This window comes from Triticum aestivum, chromosome 7D (genome assembly GCF_018294505.1).
Source record: "Triticum aestivum cultivar Chinese Spring chromosome 7D, IWGSC CS RefSeq v2.1, whole genome shotgun sequence".
NCBI lineage: Eukaryota > Viridiplantae > Streptophyta > Magnoliopsida > Poales > Poaceae > Triticum > Triticum aestivum.
The window spans coordinates 236,436,975-236,448,514 of NC_057814.1; positions in this window are offsets into that span (position 1 = coordinate 236,436,975).

Consider the following 11,540-nt stretch of genomic DNA (forward strand, 5'->3'; position numbering starts at 1 on the left):
GATATGAGCAGTATAACCATGCCAAGTTAGAGCATACACCTCGGTGGGGGAATAGGACTGGTCATCTGTCTCTGAATCCATCTCTGAGGAGCTATCGGAACCCAACAAGAGATCTGCTTCGACAGGTAGCACTGTTTGCTCTGAAGGCCTTGTTTTCACTCCAGATTTTTCAATCTCCCACCCAAATGGCTGATTCACAGGAAGAGTACTTTAATGTACAAACATTGTCGACAAATGGAAATGTAATGAAGAAAAGGATGGGCAAGATATCATTCAGATATATGATGCCTGGTTAAACAGGATGGCATTGCACATTCCACATATATTATGGCTGGCTAAAAGACATGAGACTGCATAATTCCCATATTTGATATAGAAACTAAACAGGTGGCATTACAGAACATGTCTAAACTAAGCAGATGACATATATGATGTCAAAAGTAGGCACTGCAAGGCAACATATGCATGATATGACTAACGTCATCATGCCAAGGTAGAGCAAACACCTTGGGGGGTAATAGGAGTGGTCAGCGGCGTCTGAATCCGCCTCGGAACAGATATCTTCCTCTGGATTACAATCTGGAGAGGGGTGGGGAGGGTTTGCCATTGAACCCACCATGGAGCGATGTCTGCATGACATTGTATTGCCGCGCAAAACTCTTCTCTTTTTCTCTACATGTTCAGCATGACTGTGTACAATATCTGACATGCATACGAAAAAAAATATGGTGAGATTATGTAAGGAGAACATGCAGAAATTTACAGTGATGGTAACAACCAGTTGATGGATCCAAAAATAATGATAGAAGGCTGATGATTGCTTTAATTTAATAAAAAGACAGATGATGATTGCTTTACTATTTGTTTCCCACCCAAGATGAACAACATAGGCATACCCTAGGTGAACCAGATATTAGACAGAGATACTATTCATTGCTTCCTCAATATGTGCCCCACAACTAATTTAGAACTCAAGTTTGAACATTAATTTGGACCTGACTTGGAGTCCAAGAGGTGAACAGGACGATAAAGTAGCAGGTAGTTTTAAGCAATGCATAACATAAGCAGAAACAAAAGAGTGCGACCTCTCTTGTGGACCCGTGTACTCCTCAGGTTCATCTGCTGAGTCGATGATGGTGATGCCGTTGCGGTGGGTGCCAGCGGCAGGGAAGGAGATCTGATGCGGCGAAAGACGGTCAGGAGTCGTAATGTCTGGTTTGGTGGATGTTTCTGTTGATGGAGCAACTCAGGTGAGGTGGACGACGTGGCGGCAGGAGCAGGACAAACCACACAAAGTTCCCTTCAACACCTACCTGTAACTGAAGTAATTCTGTAAGGGCTCATTTGGCTTGCATGATTCTAAAAATGCAGGGATAGGAAAAACACCGGAATAGGATAGGAATGCACATGGTAAACAGAGCATTTGTAAACACAGGATTTCTGTCAACTTGGGTGTTTGGTTTACAGGAATTGAAAGACCAGAGGAATGCAAAGAAACATGGCCAAAATAAAGTGAAACCATATGAAAGCATGTACAGTTAGAATGTTATTCTGCCACTAATGCACTTGGTCTTGTTTTCATGCATAGGATTTTGAAAAGTAGGTCCAGGTGGATGTTTTCCTTCATTCCTTTCAACAAAATGCATGAATAATTGAATAGTAGAGTGCCATTGGAAAATTCCCTATTGCTATGTTTTTCCGTTGAACCAAAATAGCCCTAATGGATCGACATGAATGTATAGTAAAAAGTGATGCAACAAGTGTACAAAACCTCATTGTCGTAGCCGTGTCGACCTCAGCATCATTGGGTTGGTTGCTGAAGCAGTTGAGGCAGAGGTGGTTGTCGGACGTGTGGAGGAAGATCTGAGGAATCTATAGACGGCGTCCAGGGCACTGCTCTGTTGTGATGGATCGTTTTGTCGTTGGAGCAGCTCCGGTGAGCCGTAAGACGTCAAGGCTGAAGCAGCACAAGACAGACATCGTCAATCTCAAGTGGGATTCTAATAGCATCTCCAATAGATGATGTAAAATAGATGTACAATTTACATCACCAAAAACCACCTGACTACAACAGATGAGGTAAAAACTGTTGACTCTGAACTTAACTATGGAAACTGAAATTTATTGTGGAATCTGAATGTTACTGTCCAAACTGAACGCAATGGTAGCAGAGAGGCACTTAACATGTAGTTTAGGGAGGGCCCGCAGTTCATCTTCAACCAGCACCCCCCTGAGCCGCAAGCCACCACCGGCCGAACTGCCGGCCCCAGCGCCGCCTCGCCGCCCCGAAACAACTCCCCACCGTCGGTCCGCCGCCGCCCCGGCCAGCCCTCTAGGCCCCCCGCCCCCACCCTGAACCCTAAGATAGATAGTGGGGTACCTCTCCGGCGAGCCCCCGTCCCCGCTGCGGGTGGTTCTTCCTTAACTCCGGCGAGCCCCCCCCCACCCCCTGAAAATTGACTGACCCAAAAGTCGATTCAGTCGACTGAAGTGTAGCTAAATCGGAGCAGAGCAGCAGCACGAGCGAGGGGGAGAGCAGCAGCAGCGCGAGCGAGCGAGGGAGAGCCGAAGCAACAGCAGCTGGGTGAGCGAGCAATCGAGCGAGAGCCGGAGCAGCAGCAGCAGCGCGAGCGAGCGAGCGAGAGCTGGGGCAGCAGCAGCAGATCCGGCTGGTATGGATGCCGCCCCCAAAGGGGCCTCGCACTGGGGGAGAGCCGTCGTGGGGATGTCGCCCGCGGCGCCGGCTTCAAGGTAGCCACTCCATGGGGGTGCAGAATGGAGCACCGTCGGCGCCGGGAGGTCGAGTTAAGGAGAAGGTGCGATGCGATGAGTGTACAACCTCTTTGGTGGCGTTGAGTAGGCCTCGGCTTCATCTGAGGAGTCGGTGAGGATGATGCGGTTCTGGTGGAGCAGGTTAAGGCGGCGCTGTGGGGATGGAGCAGCCGCGATAGACGAGGCAATCGTCGGAGCAGCTCCTTGGAGGTGGAGGACGGGGCGGCTGAACCGGCGGGACGATGAGATGGACGACGGATCCTCATGTGGGGAGGTGGACGAGGGACGTCGAGCTGTTGCGGTGGACAACGTCGTTGGGGAAGAGGCTCCGGCTGGGCAGCGATGAGGTGGCGGACGGAGGAAGGTGGGGTTTCGCGGCTGGAGCGGAGAGGTTATGGCGGCCTGGGATTTCGAATGGCAAAAAGGAGGCGATGGGAGGGGGTGAACCATGACTTAGGGACGTGCTTGTCCAAAATGTAGGGTGTGTTACAAAAGTACCCCCCCACCGATTTGAACTAGCGGCCCTTTCGGCTCAGGGTTAGAAGGGGGGTTTTGCCTGTCGGGATTTGGCAGCTGGAGGGAGTTTTCGCGCGCGTTGTAATTTCGGGATAGCAAGGCGCGGGTTGTGAAGGAGCCAGGTTTGGGAGCACGATATCTGAATTTTCGGGATATAACAAGGCGCGGGTTGAATTTTAGGGACAAGCCTAACGTGTAATATTGTACTTGTACGTACCAAATCAATTCGCACTTCCCTCAACCAAAAAGAAACGATAAAAATAAAACTATTCACACCACACAAAGAGAGAGTCTTGCCCCGTTTTACTATAAAAATGCTATTCAAAGCTACTCCCTCCTTCCATCTATATAGGGCCTAATGCGTTTTTCGATGCTAACTTTGACCAAATATTAGAGCAATAATATATGACATGCAACTTACACAAAGCACACCGTTAAATTCGCCTGTGAAAGGTTCTTTCAATGATATAATTTTCACATTGTGCATGTCATGTAATATTAATCTTGTCAATAGTCAAAGGCGGTCTTAAAAAATGCATTACACCCTATATAGATGGAAGGAGGGAGTATGAATCCATGTTATGTCCAATTAAATTTTTTCGCTTGCTGTATAATGCATGTAACCTACTCATACCAACATTTTAGTGCATTCCAAATGTCTATACTACCGCTGCAATTCGAACTGAATTTGAATTCATTTCTCTATTTCAATAAGAATCTACAATCATGATTGTTGCCAACTTCAACCATCATTTGTGTATTACCTTAATAACACACCACATGATTACTATAGAGATAGATATGAACTATGTGTACTACGTGAACTCGAATTCTATTTTTTGAATACACTTGATGTTGATTCCAAATAATAGTACATTTGATGTACTAACTATATATTCATAATCTAAACCATGTTCCATACGTACACCGTGTTTATCACACATAGTATAGTGCCCCGCCCCCTACATTATGACAAGTATTTAGACCTGAGCTGCAAAAGCCACACATTAGCCCAAATTTTATGATCAATGTTCTATATATTATACGTAGTACTAGCAAGATGCCCATGTGTTCCACAGAACATCAACATGATCAAGGGGAGGCCTAATTTGCAAATATGGAGAGGGGTGTGGGTATCTTTTTTCAAAATTGCCATAGTTTCATTCCTATCCGTCAGATATAAATCGGACGTCCTATATTGCAGGATGGCAGGCACACCATCATCAACAACTCTATTTTTTATAAGAGTAGAGATAAAATACATTATATGTAGTATAACATGTTCATAACCACACCATGTGTATCACCGTTATATATATTCACACATGCGTCGGTTTAAAACACTATGATAAATCCTTCAAATATCCGAATTCGCTTTTTATAATGAAGTATGATCTCTATTCATCTTTTACACCCACACAATCCTCTTATCTTTGTAGCCAGCGCTAACTTTCTCTCGTGCATGCACACGCCCGCATCCCTCTCACCCTCCCTTAGCATTCTCTAGCTCCATCGCGCAAATTCGTCTTTTCACTTTAGGTCGTTCACCCACGGTGTGTGTAGGCCCCCCCAGCTCCTTCTTTACGGCACACATCGATCGATATGCCTCTCTAGCCAGGTGTGCCTAGCACAAACACAAGCTTCCCCTCTTCTCTTACCACCGTCCATGCCTCACTCCCACCACTCTTTTCATCGATCCCGTACTCGCACACTCCTTCCCCCTCGATATAGTATGACTATCGCACCACCTCCTAGATGCATCCCTCTCTCTCTATCCTTCTCCCTGTGCCTCATTTGCTTCTAACACACACATGCATGTATACCGATCGATCTCCCAACATATACCTAGGTCGACTTTAACTATTCCCCCACCCCATCGATCGACGTACCTCACAAGTTATGTCTCTCCTTTCTCTGACAAAGGAAGATTGATCTTCCTATGTAGTTATGTCCGCTTACCACAGCCATATCGTCCCCCCTCATCATTCGTGCATGCCTCCTGACCCATCTCTCACACGCACGTGCACAGACAGGCAGCCATACCCTCTCTTATCGATATTGCAGGCGTGCCCTCCGGTTGTCTAGCAAGCCTATCCCACCATTTGTTAGAAGCAACTCCACTACCACCCCCTCCAACACTCTAGCTCTGTCTCTGTCCCGATCTTATTCCTCTCCTACACATATGCATGGATGCCGATCGATCTCCCTTAATACATGAGGTAGATCGATCTCCCTTAATACATGAGGTAGGCCTCTCTCCTCCTCCACACATATACCAACCATTGTACCTCTATAGTTAATTAGGCCTCCCTCCCCCCCCCACCACACACCGATAGGCGAGCGCTGTAGGTAGGTATCCATGCCACAGAGACAAACTGCACATGTCCCCTCTCACGTTCCAGTAGGCCAGCCACTCTATATCTTTGACGTGGGCACACACAAATTCGATGGCACTCTTTATCGATCGCGCGCGCACACACACACATCATCCCTCTCTTCGATTCTATGGACACCTCAAGCCGATGATACCTCCACTCTCTTCTCGTCGATCGCCCCCTCTATATATATGATATATCCAGGACTCTATTTCACACACACTGAATATGTTACATTTTTTGATTGACCCCCCCCCCAAACTCTCACGAACCCACACACTATATCTCTCTATGTTTGTATCTCTCTCACACAACCCCACGTAGGTGGTGTACGTATACAAGAAGAGAATAGGTGCACCATGCATGTACTCACGCTTCGTGCCCAGCCACACCCGCGCGGGTACACGGTGGAGCTCATTTCTGTACGAAATGGCAGCCCATGTGCTAATTTGAATGCGTGTAGCGGTTGTTTACCTACCACGCGTGCACGAAACAAGGTTCGACTTGATGCGTTGGCGCGTTATTTTTAAATAAAGTTATATCGCTCAATGGCACGTACACAGAATATAAATCGATTTTTATGGAGAAAAAGGTAGTCCGCTCCACTATATACAATGGAGCCTGCCTGCCTGGTTTGTCTCTCTTCAGAGTATCTCACACAAGGCTGTGGTGGCCTCTCTCTCTCTCTCTCTCTCACCGTTGGTCACTGATCCGACCGCATCCCGTCCGCGGGCGGAAAGGGAGGACGTGCATTGTTTCTCCGTTCGACAGCGCCGAGGCAGCACGTCCCGATCTGCGGTACACACCATTCTCTCTGACCAAGCTCCGGCGCGGTAGGGCCTACGCCACCTGCTCGCTGCCGCAGTATGGGCAGATTCCGCCCGCCACCGCTCACCTAGTTACATCCCGATGACCTCCAGGTATCCCCTCCGGCCTTGCTCCACTGCTCATCTTCCCACGTTGCTGCATGTGGATCTTCCATAGTTCTTTGCCCAAAACGTAGCTCGTCCGGCATACTTTCCATATTGCAATCTCGTCCTCACACCGTTTTAGACAAACACAACCGTGTTGTTATCTTCCCTTAGGACAAGGAATATGCTTCTTTTTTGTCATCGCATGTGTCATCAACTGTTATTGGCCAGTAATTGTTTCCTCTCTACCTCTTTTTTGCAAACAGGGCTATCCATTTCACCTCGTTGCTATTGCGACCTTTTGGTGAACTACACAAATCACTTTTTTCTTAAGAGTGTTTTGTGCAGTTCTACCAAAATGTCACACGGGCAACGTCTCTACATTTTAGTGCGACTGCACAAAGGGAGATTGGTTTTGCTCTATCCTCCTCATCCAACTCTGAGCCTAATCTTCTCCAACTAGTTAGTCTTAAGAGAGACTGCAAAGGTGACCAGCTTCTATTTGTGTGTTTATTGTTTCATCAGCAGTCCTCTATTATCGTAATCACACTTAATATCTTTGGAACAGGGACGCTCAGCTCTATTTTAGTGGAACTGCACAAAATGATCGGAATGTTGCATGCGCCAGACAGCTACTTTTTTCCCAACATGCCTTGTTGATTTAGACAGAGCTAGGGGGACGTTGCTGCCAATGAAAGCATGGATCAATTTTAATTTAACACCTTCTCACAACTTTGTCTTCAGTTGTGATGTAAATATTAGCTCTGATCTGCTAATAATTGAGATGCATTAGAAAGGAAGTTAGTTCTTTTTTTTTTGAAAGAGCATCGATGGCAAGACACACGAAACAAAAGCTGAAAGCTCACACCATTGTACAATTTCATGTCGCTGGAAAATTATTTGTATAGTACGTCAATTATGTAAACAAATGCTGGAAGTTTGATAGCATTGCCAGAAGCCTCTTCGGCATCCGGGTCCATGTGCCATGCACAAAATTATACTCCTTCGTTCCTAAATATTTGTCTTTTTACAAATTTCAAATGGGCATATTTTACAGTGTAGATTCACTCATTTTGCTTCGTATGTGTACTCCCTCCGTTCCTAAATATTTGTCTTTCTAGAGATTTCAACAAGTGACTACATACGGAGCAAAATGAGTGAATCTACACTCTAAAATATGTCTATATACTCTAGAAAGACAAATACTCCGGAGTATATTTAAGAACCGAGGGGGTAGTGCACAGCCACATGGGAGACTCAGCCCGGTCGTTGCGCCGCATTAATAGTGAGTAATGAGCAGTCAAATCATAAGCCCCACCTTTCCCACTGTAAGTTGCTCGGAAGAAGCAACCATCAATACCCTCTTCTTTGAATCCGCTCATACTACTCCATAGTCACTGTTTATAGAGCGCGCTTCAGAAAAAGAAAAAAATCTCTGGGACCAAGGCGACTAGCGATCGACCTGAAAAATAGCATTGGTTATTATAGCACGGCGTCTATTATTAGAGGAAATAATGCGTACACACATGCATGCAGTGCTTCCACCCCGGGTACACACATGCATGCACTTACTCCACTCCGTAGTACATCGAGAGAAAATTGTGGACTTGATTGCGGTTACCACGCCCTAATTAATTGAGCATTAAACCAAACGCGTCTAAAGTCTCTCTGGTGGTGGAAATGCATTGAGAGAAATGCATCATAATGAAGCGCGCCCTGTAAACTGTGACAGAGGGAGGAGTAGTATGAAGGTGCAAAACCAAGTGCGCGTATGGCCAGTCGGTCAACGCACCTCCTCTTGGCATATCAATGACATGTGGGACCGGAGTGTGAGCAAACCGATCTCAATTGATGGCAAAATGGCCAACCCGCTGTTCCTTGAGAGAGACGAGGAGAGAGAACACACAGACGGGCTCGCACGGAGGCCAAGATATATTCGAGCATGGTTGATCGATATCATCATTACATGTTGGGCTGCCATTTTCCGCCCTTCTCCGGAATAAATGTGTACTTTATCAGAGATTAAAAAAATATGAGTACAGAGGCTCCACCATGCGGTTCTAGTAGTAGTACTACTCGTACTACTAAACCTTGCGCTTGGCTCTTCGCCTCTTCATGAAGTCGAACAATGATGGTACTCCGCATGTTCGGTACTACAGTGTATGCCTCTGGCAATCTAACACCGAATGAACTGATGCATGTCCACCGCCTGGGCTAGGGTACGTTGCATTAGTCAAAAGGCGTAAGCGAGCTTCACCTTGTCCTGCAAGCTTCTCCTCATTTTGCGAGTTGACGGGACACACCAAAAAGTAGTGCTAGTCCATACTCCCTCCTTTCCGGTTAATATGGCTTAATCTTTTTTGCGGGTAAATGAGAGAGCTTTATTCATATATAAGCATTCTTAGGACGATCAGCCAAGACACTGGTCACTAGGAAGCGAGGTACCCTGCAAAAAAAGAAGTAGGAAGCGAGGTGTTTCAGCAAGCCAGCTCTCGGCCACATTCAAAGTGCAGCAAGCACGGTTCGCACAAGGATGCGCCGCAAGGTTTGCTGACCTGTTTACATGCTGAATAACAAAAAAAGAGGCAATATTACCGAGCGCTCCTATTTGTAACAGGATATGAGCCAGAATTAAGCGAGAATTGTGGCGAGTGTTCCATGCAATCAACTTCCATTATCACATGCGAGAACCCTCGAAGAGAACCAAATGTGTTGAAGATTGCTTTATCACATTTTAAAAATATAATAGGAGTGCAGACGCTCCTCCATCCCGTTCCTAGTACTAGTATAGTACATACCTCTATAGACTATAGTAGTAGTACTAGTACTAGTAAACTTTGCGCTTGACTGTTCGCCTCTTCGGGAGGTCGAACAATAATAGTACTAGTATAGTGTATGCTTCTGGCAATCTGACACCGAATTAACTGTTGCACGTCCACCGCCTTAGCGAGGGAGAGTTTGCATTAGTCAAAAGTTTCTCCTTCTCCTGCGAGCCACCGCGCGCAAGCTTCTCCCATCCTGCAAGCTTCTCCTCATTCGGCAAGTTGACGGGACACAGCAAAGTAATGCTAGTCCATACTGCCTCCTCTCCGGTTAATATGGCTTAATTTCAAACGAGATAAATACACTGCCTGTCACTGTATATTTTTAAAAATACGGTCAGTGGACTTCATAATACACTCATTGCGCTCAATATATACATTTTCCGGTGTTTATACGGTCACTAGCTCACCCTGGCTGAGTATGTGTGTGCATGCACGTGTAGGTTGAGCACTTGAGCGTGACCGTGTGTGTTCCGTCGTGTACTCGGACATGCATGCATTAGGGCGTCGCGTGCGTTTTTGCGTTCATGTGTACGTGTGGCTGTTGCATACATGTAGGGGCCGCTAAAGGAGCAGCCAAATCACACAGTAAGTTAGTCGGAAGAAGCAACCATCATTTCACTCTTCAATGACATGTACGCAATATAAAATGGTTGATATGGAGAGAAAAAGAGAAGCACTATATATACACTAGCAGGAGCCTAAGCTACAAGCCTGCTTGCTTGGGTTGCTCTCTTCACAAGCATAGAACGACGGTGGCCACACCGCTGGTCACATATCTGGCCTGATCCCGCAGCTGGGGGAAGGGAACAATGTTCTGCGTAGACGCGGTCGACATCGGCGAGGGAGAAAATCCACAGTCGGTGCGTCCCAATCGGGGGTCACCGCGGTATGGGCCGATGCCGCATCCCAACCGCCCTTCTAGCTACAGCCCGACGTCCGTTTTGAAAATATTAGTGCATGTCAACAAAAATTATACTATCGCTGTTCCGTTTCGAAAAAAAGCATATAAGTTGTTACTTCTTACCCAAAGGATCTTTATATCCAACAGACACAAAATATCCATTCTACTGTTCGAAATTACTTTCACTGCTGATCTGATGTCCAGGTAATTGCTGCATCGCCACCAAAACCCACCATCTCTTAAGCTAAAGTAGACCAAGCTAACCCCTATATTAGCATATTACTAAGATAAACATAAGGCACAGTAGAATCATTTAGGACGTGAGCTTGTCAATCTGAATGTGGAGGGACACCAGCTTAGCCCCGGCCAGCAGCTTGGGCGGAACTGTGAAGAAGGTCAGCTCCTGCACGGCGACGTCGTCGGGATCCCTGCTGCTTGTCACCTCCATTTCCACCTTGACGGCGTCGGTCCTGCCTTTGGGCTCTCCCAGCGGGCCGTTCGCCCACAGCTTGGCCATGTAGTGCGGCAGTGGGGACGCCCCCGCTCTGATGCAGACGACCGACACAGCGATAGGCGCGCCGATGTCGAGCACGCCGCCGACCAAGAAAAACACGCGCCCGTCCTCCTCCGCGAACAGCAAGAGCCATGGCTCCGACAGTGGCACTTGCAGCTGGAGCGCCTTGCTGTAATGGATCCTGTGCACGGGCATGGGATGCACGGTGCTGATGTGGTGGGAGAGCACCGGCAGCAGTCCTTCGTAGCCGCAGACGGGCACGAGGCATTTGCAGGGCGCGAGCGGACACATGCTCTGGTGATCGGCGAGCTTGTGGTAAGTGATGTAGAGCCCACAGCCTTCGTGCGGGCACTCCACCCTCACCGAGGAGAGGACGGCGTCCACCGCCGTGTTCCGCACGTCGAAGCCACCGCCGCGCTCGCACTTCTGGCACTGCCGCTGGTTCCCGGGGAGCTCGACGCGGCACTCCGCGCAAACCAGGTGCCCTCCCTTGCACTGCACAAATCAATCGAACAACACATCAACCAAGAAACATGCACCTTGCTCGATCAACCGAACGGACGAGGTGTATTCAAACCTCATACACTGGAGGCTTCAAGCGGCGGAGGCACAAGGGTCAGTGGAGCAAGGTGAGGTCCATCGAGACCATAGAGAGCTCCATCGTCGGGTACTGTTCTGTCTGCATGATCTCGCCCTCCTCGTTGATACGTCTCCATCGTATCTATA